This window comes from Squalius cephalus (assembly GCF_949319135.1).
Source record: "Squalius cephalus genome assembly, chromosome: 1".
Taxonomy (NCBI): Eukaryota; Metazoa; Chordata; class Actinopteri; order Cypriniformes; family Leuciscidae; genus Squalius; species Squalius cephalus.
The window spans coordinates 36,310,500-36,323,660 of record NC_137122.1 but is presented as its reverse complement, the minus strand read 5'-3'; the positions used below and the strand labels follow the sequence as shown (position 1 = coordinate 36,323,660).

At 38.2% G+C, this 13,161-nt stretch overlaps 1 protein-coding gene across 3 annotated transcripts in view; it reads left to right on the top strand.

Annotated features, from left to right (window-relative positions):
• Positions 1-239: 239 nt before the first annotated feature.
• The window catches only part of LOC307168114 (trinucleotide repeat-containing gene 6A protein-like), a 40,580-nt gene continuing 27,658 nt past the window's right edge, over positions 240-13,161 (top strand). For 2 of the 3 annotated variants that reach the window (XM_079887729.1, XM_079887727.1), the window contains exons 1-3: positions 240-414; positions 2,316-2,363; positions 12,911-13,000. The gene's annotated coding sequence lies outside the window, so the exon portion shown is untranslated. Of the gene's footprint in view, positions 415-2,315; positions 2,368-12,910; positions 13,001-13,161 lie in introns of all 3 variants that reach the window. The other variant, XM_079887728.1, reaches the window with a different exon arrangement.

Genomic DNA, 13,161 nt, shown 5'->3' with positions numbered 1-13,161 from the left:
AGCGAGCTGCCTACCTAGACAGCATCTTTGGGCATTAATTAATCAGTTCAGCTTACGCATCACTCTTCATAACTGGTTTAGAACGATGCTTCCAATTTCCTACGATGTCCAAAAATACTGCATGTGCTCCTGAATCGCAAAAATGCACTATAGTAGGCAGCTCGGTAGGTTTTGAAGCACGGCCTGAATGTGGCCACCATTTTGGAGGTGAGTGTGTTGAGTTGGAGGAAGTGCTCTGAGAGCAGCGCTTGAGCTCTTCCTGCAGTTACGGGGATGAATGCATGAATGCGAGAGAAGAAAATGGCGATCGAGCAGGACAAATGTTTCCCCTCCTAGACTCTGCAAATGTGTTGATTTTCTACAGCCTTATTATTTGCTTTCATTTCATCTCTGCTGCACTTTAAACTACAAGAGGTGAGTTTTTCGAGCCGTTCGTGTGTGTGTGTTTTTGTGGTTTCCACCTTGTAGCAAAGCAGCATACATTTATCCAGCGTATCTGCGATATAAGCTGAGCTCAGCACTGGAAATACACGGTTAAATGTTTTACGGTTGTTTGCGTTTGCATGATAGTTACACATTTTAATTGTTTATCAAACAATAGTGTCTGCTGTCTGCATGATGTCTATAAAGCACAAATGCATCTCTGTTGTAGATTTCTTGAACATTGATCTCCTGCTTTCACATAATGGCATCGAAGTGACATTGCAGTCGGCGTGTTTACAAATATAAAAGTCGAGTTAATGAATGTACTATATTTAAATATCAGGTTTCGTGCGTTCTGAAACTCTTTACTGTAGTGTATTTTGGAACGATGTTTTGATTAAATTTGGATGTTTAATTCGACGTCCTGCAACTTTTCTCTATGTCTACTTGAGTTGGTAACGTAGCTACCTGGCTGGAGCATTCGCTCGATGATAATAAAGCAACAACGAACGTTACGATAATGTAACACTTCAGGTGTTGTGAGCAATTAAAAACCTTTTTTGATTCGTTGAGTAGTTAAATGAGAGAGCCGTCAGTAGCCAGCTGGTTTGTTAGCATTCTTAGCTCAGCTGCTGAATTGCGCACATCGAGTAAAATGGTCTTTAATAACTGGATAACCGTTAGTTTTCATTTTAACCGATTTATTCGCTTTAATAACATAATGCAGAGGCCAGCGTTAAATGCTATGTGTTTATTTTGTCTTTAGCTTTTAAAGTACGCAGTCACGGCAGCTAATTCAGAGGGAAAATGTCAGAGAAAAAGCAGGGTTTCCTTTTCCCAACCCAGAATGAAGGACATACAGACATCCTGAAGTCGCTCTTTGAGAGAAAAAGTTGTTTAGAAACGTGTTGAGTGTGTTATATTGTAATGTTTTTGAGGGCAGGTCAAGGTTGCTGCTGTTAGCAGCAGCAGTAGCAGCTGAAGCCAGAGGTGGGGGAGGAGGAGGAGGAGGTGTCCCTGCTTTTAACCGTCTGGATAAAGTATAGCAAATGTTGAACTTAATAATTTTTGTTTTTAAGAAATATATTTGTATTATTTCAGCTCAAAGGTTAGCTAATGAATGTACACTTTAAAAAAATTATATGATCAATAAGTTATGACAACATATGTTTTTAACATTGCATTAACTCATCATAATAAGTTAAGCAATTTTAAACTTTTAAAAAAACAGTTATATAAGATTCAACTAATATTTTAAGTCAGTTTAATGTAATTTATTCTGAAATGACTTAAACATCCAAGTTGAAATTTAAGGCAGCACCCTTTTTTTTTTTTTTTTCCAACAGTGTAGGCTGGGCTTCATGCATATAATGGTGCCTGACTACTGTGACTTACAATCAGAAGTGTGTCCATCCATCTTTTCCTCTTTTTCCTATTATGCAACTATGGAGAGAGGCATAATGAGTTGATTTTGCTTTCACATTGTAGTGTATGTTGTGACGGGATGTTTGTGGTTGCCGTCAGATAAATCACCCAACTATGTGAAACTGAGATCTTTTCCTAGAACTGGGTTCTAGATCTATTCTATTTTAGATTGACTGTTTCTAGGCTGTATAGTGCCAAAGCATTGCCTTGTTGTCATTGCACACTTCAGTGTCATTCACACAATACGTAGCCTAGTCTTGTGTACAAGAATGGAAGGTGCCATTTGCATTCACCTCTTTTAAGTTAAATATATCAAGCTTAGCTAAATAATCCAATTCCACTCTGATTCTGTCAGATTTATGCTTATGCAATAATTATTGGTTTAGTCAGCATCATTTATGAACTAGAGAATGAAAAGTAAATGTCAGTTTATTAGTTTTTAACAGCTCTGTTTTATTTCCTTATAGAGAATTGGATGCTATTGCCACCAAAGACATTGAGGAGAAGCAACACAGGTCAGTAAGTATTTGTAGTCATTTTCAGTAATGTAGATGGGTGCTTGGTTTTTCTGAAGCTTGGTCCTTCTGGGCTTTTCCTATTCATTCCTGTGCTGGGCAGCACTAACAAAGCCGGGTCAAAGCAGCTGCTGCTGGTGTAAGCAAATGCAGTTCCGTTTGAATTAAAGGGGTTCCCAGTGCTGAGTAAGCTTTGCTTTTTTTAAATGTTCAACAAAAACAGTGTTTGTGTAGCTCTTTGTGACGCTACTGTATTTCAGTCATGAGTCACAAAACCCTTACCTGCACTGTTTATATCTGCCTGAGTTTGTTTTAAAGTTCATAATTATGTACCAGATAAAAACTACTGACCAAGACATCAGTAACGCTTTCAGTTTTATTTGTTTTCGTCTTGTTGTGATGCCGAGAAGCATCAGTATATTGCTTAACCGGTTTGTTTTTAACTTCAAGTTAATCATAGACAGGTTTTGAGTTTTTCTTATCAGGGAAATGAACATTGCCCCTGTATGGTCATAACCACGTCCACACCTAACAATGCCAGGGACTAGATTATAACACGTTTGCTTTCACTGAGTTTGATGGCATATTGTTGTATATTTAGGCCTAAACAATTTTTTTCTTGTTTCATGTCATTGTTTTTATGACAATGTGCTTTTCATCTGTTGATGCATAATGAGAAAAGTGTAATTTAGATCATCTTAGTGATTTAGATCTAGGGCTGCATGATGTGGGTAAAAAATCTAATTGCTTTCTGATAAGGATTGCGATTAAAAAAAAAAAAATGCAGGTTTGCTGTGCTTGTTTGTAGGGCTGCACAACTTGGACAAAAGTTTGATTATTACGCAATACGCACACTTAATAGAAATAGTAAAGAAAATAAGATTGTATTACTGTAATATTTCACTGTAAAATGAAAAATTGGATATTTAAAATAATTGTACAGTACAACTGTAAAACAACAATACTATTACTAATAGCTGTCTTAATTTCTTTTTCATATGTTAAACAATCAAGCTTTTATTTTGGTGCAGGGAGCCCTTAAAAGGAAAGTTCATCCATCATTTACTCACCCTCATGTCATTCCAAACCCGTAAGACTTTCGTTCATCTTCGGATCACAAAAGAAAATATTTGAATAAAATCTGAGCTAGTTCTGTACTCTCCATTGACAGCTACACAAATACCACTGACACTTTAAAAAGTTCATAAAGAGATCGTAAAACTAATCCATATGAATTGAGTGATTTAGTCCAAATTTTCAGAAGAGACACGATCGCTTTATATGATTTACAGATTGAATTTAGGCTTTTATTCACATAAACATTACATAAACAGAAGCTCAACCAGAACCTGCTTGACGTGCAAGAACAAACCTCATTGGTTATTGCGGAAGCTTAAAGGGATACTTCAGGATTTAGCATTAAGCTTTGTATTAGTAGAAAACCTGTAGTATTTTCGAATTACCGTGCTTTCCACCCTCATATCCCCCTGAGAGGAGAGATTTATGTATGTTTTATCTGGATAAAACTCTCCGATGACGCAAAAATCGTCATATTGCGTCATCGGAGGATTTTCTGGACAGAGGCTAAAGACTACAGCCAGTGGTAGGAGCTGTTCCGCATGTTTTCAACCCGCCCATAGAGGGTGGGATCTCACTCACAGAATGTACACACAGTGTCAGCCGTCTTTCTTTGGAAGCTAAGCTATAGCAGGCTCTTGTTCTGTGGAGAAAACTGAGTAGTAGGGGTTACCATCCTCCTTTTCCCGGACTTGTCCGGCGGGCGAGATCGTTCAAAATGTCCGGGATTCGGCTTTTGCTTTCTGCGGTCACCATTCATTGTTTACATGCACACCTTTTGTTTCAATCTAGCTGAATTCATTCCGATTGGTGAATCTGAATGTAGTGTTTACATGAACGCTAAACAAGTGATCGGTTGATGTGCGTTTTAACATTGCTAAGAAAATTCCCGCTGTTCCGTGAGAGATGCGAGACCCGGCGCGTCTCAGTAATGACGCCACCGGCCTCGCGCCGTTCTCCCGCGGCCGTCAGCCTCGTCCTGCTCGCCACAGTAAACATGATGAATGGCGACTGTAGAACGCAAAAGGCGAATCCCGGACATTTTGGGCGATCTCGAAATCCCGGGCAAACTCGTCACGGAGACTCACTAGTGGCCTAGCCTTGTTGTTTTCAACTGCGCTCTCTTACCGGTAGGCGTGGCTTGGGAGTGGCCTCCTAGGGCAGCGAAGCAAGTGCATTCTGGGAGTTGTTGTCTTTCATCCACATAAGCCAAGAATACATTTTCTGGCTTTTCTCAGTCTAGAAAGCTCCAAATTCAAAAATTTCTTCACATTTCTTCTACATAAATTACCTATTTTAAATACACATTCATCTTTCCAGAGGTGAAGTATCCCTTTAAACGTGCTGCGTAACACATGAGAATGAACCTCATTGGTTCTTGCACGTCAAGCAAACATGCTAAAGCTTCCATTTATCATAACTCATGTGTGCATTCATGAATGTTTATTTGTGAATAAAAGCCTAAATTAAATCTGTTTAGCGTAAAAGCGATCATGCCTCTTCAGAAAATTTGGACTAAACCGCTCAATTCATATTAGTGGTGGAAAGAGTACTAAAAAATTGTGCTTAAGTAAAAGTATTGCTACTTAAGTAATAATTTACTTGAGTACAAGTAGAAGTACTGAAAAATAATATGACTCAAGTAAGAGTAAATAAGTAGTTGGCTTAAAAACTACTCAAGTAACTACGTTACAAAGTACTTTAGTATTATTTTTCTATTTTTACCCAAAATGGGGTGACGATAACGATATGAGTGCTAAACACTCTCATGTCATATGTTTCATTCATACTGGAAGCCCAGTACATACTGATTCATACCTCACGCAGAAAGTCCACAAGTGAGATTCATAGAAGTATTAAACTTATGACGTTTCAGGAAATGCCTTATATGGATATAATAACATGTAAATAGAGACTTTTGACTGATGAAACATGAAGACAAACATATGATAGCGAAAATATGCTGTGTTCATCAAGCTATCTCAAGTATTTTCATAAGAATGATGTATGTCTTTAAAGGGGTAGTTCACCCCAAAAGGAAAATTAGCCCATAATTTACTCACCCTCATGTCATCCTAGATGTATATGACATTCTTCTTTCAGACGAATACAATCAGTTATTAAAAAATGTCCTGGCTCTTCCAAGCTTTATAATGGCTGGAGTCCAAAAAAGTGCATCCATCCATGATAAAAGTGCTCCACTTTTACTCCAGGGGGTTAATAAAGGCCTTCTGAAGTGAAGCCATGTGTTTGTGTAAGGAAAATACTCATATTTAAAACTTTATAAACTATAATCACTAGCTTCCACCAGACGGCCATACGCATCGATTTACGGTGGAAGACTAACCCCTGACCCGACGCACAGCGTAATGATGAACGTGGAAGCTCAGAGGAAAGAGCTAAACAAAACCCTGGTCGCGAATTAGCAATTTTGAGGGATTTCTATATAATAGAAGAGGAGCTTCAGTTTGTTGCACAGCCCTATTTGTTTAAACCGCGAGAGGCGTCTAACCTTACGATACTCCTACATCCTACGTCTTACACGTGTCACGGGTTACTTTTGTGGCGCAAGTCAATTTGCGTAGTATGCGCAAGTTTTAGATTATAAAGTTAAAAATATGGGTATTTTTTCTTACAAAACCCCATGGCTTCGCTTCCGAAGACCTTTATTAACCCACTGGAGCCGTGTGGAGTGTTTTTTTTATCATGAATGGATGCACTTTTTGGGGTTTAAAATGTTTTCGTCTGAAAGAAGAATGTCATGTACACCTAGGAGGACTTGAGGGTGAGTAAATCATTGGATAATTTTCATTTTTGGGTGAACTATCCCTTTAATGCATTGCTAATCAATATAGCCTGTATAATAGAATTTAATTAAATAATATATTCTCACTCTGTATTAAGAAGCAACATGAAACCACAGAAGTAATTTCAAACACGACTGACATGTATTGTGAGTTTGGAATAAAACATGGTATTAAACTCATAAAGTGTTTGACGGCATGCTAAGCAAACATACTAGCTTTCCCTGTTGTCAAGAGCAATTGTTTTATTACTAATTTTGAAAAGTAAGTCCAGGCAAGATCATTTTAATGTTTTCATTTGAATCATTTAGGCTAATAATTGAAAGCAAAGAAGGTGAGAGGTCCGGTTAAAAAAACAGAGATGTAGGCCTACAGCAATATGAATAAAAAAGTGACAAAAAATGAAATAAATAAGTGGGCTATGTTTAACATGTTAAATGAAATGCTCTTTTTTTTCGTTCTACCGAAAATGTGCTGGGAGCCCACTGTTGCTATAGTAACAAACTACACTTTTACATGCATCTGATTGACAGATAAATCATCTTATTTCACTGTTATTGAGGTTTTTTCAGCTTTGTACAAAGTTTGCTTAGTTTGTACATTTAGTTTAACTGTATTGTTAAAAGAGGGAGAGCTTTACAATTTAATTGAACTGTGTCCATGTTTTTAAGACACTTACATTGTTCTTGCTCCGTCCATGCAATAGCTACGTCCATGTTATGAGCAGAGTTTTTTTATTTACTTCAACTGCTCAGTGCTCTGGTATTATCAATGGGATGATCCATTTCAGGAGTTGCCATAATTAACATTTTAAATCAGACTATGAGCATAGCTCACTTACATTCACTAAAATATTGAAATGTTAGCGATACTGATTCAAAGCGCCAGTGATTGAATGTCAAAGCGCGGTTTGAAGACCCCGCCCCCCAGCCGAACTGGACGTTTTGAATGGTTTTGCACCTCCACCGCAGTAGTTTGAAAAGTGCCTGTCAAATGTCAGCTCGCCCTGTTGCTCCGTCAGCACCTTTGTCAAAGTACTCTGTACTTTTGGTGAAAAATAAATGTAGCGAAGTTGAATACTTTATTTTTATTCTACTCAAGTAAAAGGTAAAAGTACCACAATTTAATTATGCTCAAGAAAGTAGAAAAAATCGAAAAATTACTCAAGTACTGTAACGAAAGTATTTGTAATTAGTTACTTTCCACCTCTGGTTTTCTGTTCTTAAACCTGTCTCCCTTAACGAAACTTAAAGGAAGCATATCTCAAAATCATTTTTGCTGTGATAAGTGTCATTTCGGCTCACTCGTGGTACTACTGCGCTTTCCTGCAGTTGTGAATGCAGTGAAGGACAGCTGTCTTTCCTCATTCTAGTGTTTGGATTTCATATGATTTCTCAATGTTGTGGTGATATTATGATAACTCCGTTTCATTCATTAATTTGATTAAAAAGTAAGATAATTTTCATCTAAGTAATTTCAAACTTGTTAACGCGCTCCCCAGCGCCACCCCGGGCATTTGATTATAACTGAGTTAGTGCTTGGTATTTATCTTGGATTCCCTGCATTTACGGCCAGAAAAACAACGTAGTAAAATAATAGTATTTTATTTTTCGATTAATAATTACAGATCGAATATTCGACTATTCGTGTACACCCCTACTTTGAATCGGCATGAGGGTGAGTAAATGACAGAATTAAAAAATTTTAGTGAACTAACACTTTAAAGCTTCTCTAGTTGACAATAGCTGGTTTATGAGTGGTTGTCATTAGAAGTTTGTTAAGGTGGTTAGTGCATGTTGTGTTCACAAATGCGCACAATAAACAGCCAAAACTCAAGAGCAGATGAGTTTGTGTGGAGCAGCAAATACTGCAAACTGAGCCGCTCAAGACACTGAAAACAATGGATTGTGAGCTGCTCGCGTGTAAATGCTGCGCTTCACACTGAAACATGCAGTGCAATTATTTATTTAAATAAATTGCAGCCTTTGCAGTTTGGTAAAATTGAATTGTACCATTAGGCCTATCGCTATTTCGATTGATTTTGCGGCCCTACTCATATCAACAATTTGTCACAATTACGTGATGCATTTATTTATTTATTTATTTATTTAAGGTCTTGTGGTGAAGTTGTATGTGCTGGTAGGATTTTGACTGGTCATCTTTTAGCTGGGCTTATTATGTCGGCGCTTCATAAACAGATGCCCCTGTCTTTGTGTTTGTGTATGGGAGGATTCTGTTGTTGAGATGGCCATCTGGTTAAACACTTTAAGGAGAAGAGGTTGGGGGAGGGGCAGGGCTGTGTGGCTGGAAGTGGCTATATTCTACTTTTCCCATCAGATACTTGTTTGGCCCTCTCATGTATTTATGGGATGCTGTACGCTTATTTTATGAGCTTGAAGGATGTTGAAACAGGAGGCAGTGTAACTCTACCCCCTACTGTTGGTAACTGCTCTTCTTACCAGGCTGAAGTCACAATTGTTATCTCTTTGAGTGTCAGTCGTTTTAGCTGTCACTTGATATGAGCTATACCAACTCATTAATTTTTTTGTTGACTTTCTCAGCTTTTCAGTGCTGTAGTTCAAATTTGTACCAAGATAGTGATTAATCTGTGACTTACAGTTGGAAGTGTTACCTCTATGTAACTATAGAGAGAGGATGTGGTTCAATTTTGTACAAAGAGTAAGAGTGGTTTTATATTTTAATTTTATTTCTTTTTCCAATGACCTAGTGGCTAAAGTCATTGTGAAATCAAGATTGTTCCGTTTTATTTTTTTTAAACAGCCTATATTGCTGATTTTTTGTGTGAATGATTGCGGGGACAGGGTTCGGCGGGAGGAATCTATCAGTCACATTTATTTTAATTTACTTTCAGACTCAAAATACAAGTGTAGGCAGGCATACAAAAACATACAAAAAGAACTTGCTGTTAATTGGCACTTCCTGCAGACTGGGCATCTAATAGGCTACATGCTTTCACCTTTCATGTCATACACGTACCGAGTTGAAGTGTTAAATTAACAATCGATTAATCATTAACCTTAACCTCTCAAATCCAAAGCGGGGCGCTACTAAGTTATCACGTTACTTAACAGCCACTTGCTTAACCAAAACAAAATTGATGTCATTTTAAAGTTTAGAAGCTTGACTTTTACAGTGAATATAGGGAATATGACCATGATCACTTAACAAGTGCTTTTGATTATGCTCACATATTACAAATGCTCTATTTTTATAGCGTGAAAAAATAACTACAAAGGTTATCTGTAAAATAATAGTTCATAACAGATAGACTTATGACTGAAAAGGTCTCAACCAGCAGAATACAACATGTTGGTTTCACTTGGATTGTCATGAAACCCCAAAACATATTTTTTGAGATGTGAACGATGAGGTAGACAATTCAAAGAACAACGGACAAAAAAAGTAACTATGCCTTTATTCTTTCACTTGAACTGACACGTCATTTGTTCAGAGACTGTAGTTCTCGTAAATGTAGCCTAATGAAAATATTATTATTAGACCGTTTAAATGTTCTTCCGCGTTTCTCCCTTGTTTTGGCAGTTTGTTATATAGGGTTCGATTTTTAACCCTTAACTCTGTTTTTTTCTCTCCGAAGTCATATTTTAATATTCATGTGTCTGTATAATGAGTGGATTGCAGGTCTGTTTTATTGGTTGTTTTCTCCCCTCTTCCCACTCTCTACACTCTACACTTTTTTTTTTTTTAATCAACTTCATTTGAAAGTTCAACCATTGGAAACTGGTGTGGTGGGTGGGTATAGTGGGTAGGGACGATGTGTAGAGACCAGTCAGACACTGTTTTACAGCTGGAGCACATTTGGATTAGTTTGGTCTAGGACTGCACAATTAATTGAAATTAAAGCAAGGTTGATTTTTTTTGTTTTTTTTTTATGCGAAGCTTGTCAGTGAAGCACGGCTCTGTGATCAGTAGTAAATGCTGCTCCATCTGAAAGCCGCTCTTACGCTGACACTCCAAATATGCCTCGCAGAAGTAGATAACGCACGTCATTCCAGGAAATCCCTATTGACATTATTATTAATCATCCCTATTAACATCCCTATTAATCGCTGTATCTGAATAAACAGAAGGTCGAAACGCTATGACTAATAAGCACATGACTTCAACAATATATGGTTAATCTGAGTTCTTCAAGCTGGTGTTGTCACGGTACCAATATTTCAGTATTCGGTACCAATAGAAGTTTAAATCCACGGTTCTCGGTACCAATTTCGGTACCAAAGGGCTAGAAATCAATAAATTCTTTGTTGATATTTCCTCGTCATCATGGAGAGCGCAGTTCGCACAGTTTCAAAATAGCCGATCTCCGAATGCGAATGAACTTACTCTGAATTTTAGTATTGTTTCTTATATCAGGATCCTTTTTCAAATACAAGGTCAATATTGATTTTTCACTAACGACAAAACAACAAATTATCCGTGAATTTATATGGAACTAATCTTTAAGAGCTTTCCATCTTTACTCTCCTCATGTTACGTTGCATTCGGAGATCGACAAGTTTCTCCTTTCCACAAGCGCTTGCTCTCCCGTGGCGTCTGTCGTTGCTATGCAATCATGAACATAGGCGCGCCTGGAAAAACGAGCGCGCCGCGTCGCTTCTATTATGAGAATACATTTGTAATAACGAGTCTGCACGCGCAAAAAACGCGCTATGTGAACGGCCACTTATGGCAACGTGACATTAGCCTAATCCAAAATATTTCCATATGTGTGGAAATGTACTCTTTCCTCCTTTCTTATCAACAAGTGGATTTACAGCCACCACATCAGCAGCACCGCCGGTCGCTATGTCTCAGCGCTTAAGCCTCTGTTAAGCCTCTGTTATACTTTCCGCGACCGCGAGGGTCCGCGTGACGTAAAAATCGTCATCGGGGGTGCGCGCGGAGGCTCGTTGCGGACAGCCGCGTGCCTCCCATTTTTTGTGACCGCGCGGACAAAGGGGCGCGCGTTCATTAGGTTAAAACCGCGAAAGAGATGGAAATAACATGGACGCCGAATTTGAAAAAACAGAAAATGTGTGCATGCTAGAAATAGAACCAATGCCTATTTTTCACGCAAGCCTGTTGGAAGCGTTTCCAGGCAAAATAGAATAGGAAAATATGTTTATATGTCATTTTGACACGAATACATATTAATAAATTCATTTTGATGTTTGAAAGTGTCTAGGTTTTGACATAAATGCAAATATATAAAAAATATTATCGATTATACTGTCCAGACCGATCTACTGCGCATGCGTTGAACTCGTTCACCGAGCGGACCTCAGAGGAAAGTATAAATACAAGTAGTCCGCATCCGAGCTGTGCGCAGCTGTCGTGTACGCGTCCAAACTGGAGTATAACAGAGGCTTTATACTTTCCGCGACCGCGAGGGTCCGCAAGGGTCCGCGTGACGTAAAAATCATCATCGGGGGTGCGCGCGGAGGCTCGTTGCGGACTGGCGCGTGCTGCACGCGCATCAAGTACCGGGTTTGAGAAAACCTGGTACCGTGACGTTTAAAAAAAATTTTGTACCGACTTGGTACCGAAGTACCGGGTCTTTGACAACACTACTTCAAGCCTTCTCGGGTATTTTCATGATGATAAAGTATATTTATAATGCAGTGCTAATCGACATAGTCTTTATCACTGTATAGAATACTATGAAATAATATATTGTCTGCTTCATTCTATGATAAGAAGCCACATCACCTCAGTTATTTCAAACACTTGACTGCTTGCTGTGGTAGTTGGTGTCACCGATGTTGTCTTAAAAGTTTTTTTTTTTAGTTTTTTTTTTTACCGGTGTGAATTTCCTCACTGTTATCACTAAATATTACCCGGAAACTGGTATGATACCAATGTCATCCATTCCTATCAAGATTTAGTGCTGAGAACCAGGGCTCGGTTGCACCAGCTATGCTTAAGTTACAACTTAGCCTAGTTTTGACTTAAATGGCCACTAAGCTACAACTTACCCACTACTAAATATGTTTGCATTGCACCATTATTTATATATAGGCTGCTTGGAATATTGAGGGTAAACGTTATATCCAGCTGCGCATTACTTTACGGAAAGCTTACGACCTACTAGCAACGTTCTGCCTTAAGAACAAATGGTGCAACTGAATAATGTACAGAGTTAGTTTCAAAGTTATAAAGCCTCTAGTGTGGTCTTTACGTTCCAATTTAAGTAAGAACTAACGAATGGCTGGTGCAACCCTACCCAGTACACTAATTTAATACCATGAAATAATTAGAAGCCAATAATTCGTCCTGTTATTTGTGCAAAATCTAATTGTGTATAATTATTTATATTATTGTAAATCTATGCTGCATATTGACAGCGAGTTGATGACCTCATTGATCTCACTTTCTACATAAACATTGTGCATCTTGCATAGATTAGCAAATCTTTGTGCATCGAAAAAGTATTTGCTTGTGTGACCCACAGAGATAGTTGTCTGTTTATAGAGGAGTAATTTCCCAGTGTAATCCGTTAAGGAGATTACCAGAAGCTTTCTCCCTTTTACTAAATGCCTTGCTGCATCATTTATTTGGAAATGTAGCTGTGGGTAACTGTTAGAGTTGCTAAAGATGAAGCCACGTTATCATGTCTTATCTGCCATTTAATCCTTTTGTTTTCAGGGAAATCATTCAAAACACGGATGGAGAGTGGATGGAGAAAAGTGTAGAGCTCATTGGAATGACGATAAGGAAGAAGGGGCTGGTATAAAGGTAAGAATTATTGTCTGTGTACGGGGCTAAATATTACTAATAGCATTTATTGGAGTTATTTTGAGCTCAATGAATTGTAGGGGTGTAACGATACACAAAACTGATGGTTCGGTACGCCCCACGGTTTTGACATCTCGGTTCGGTTCGGTTCAGTGGGGTGG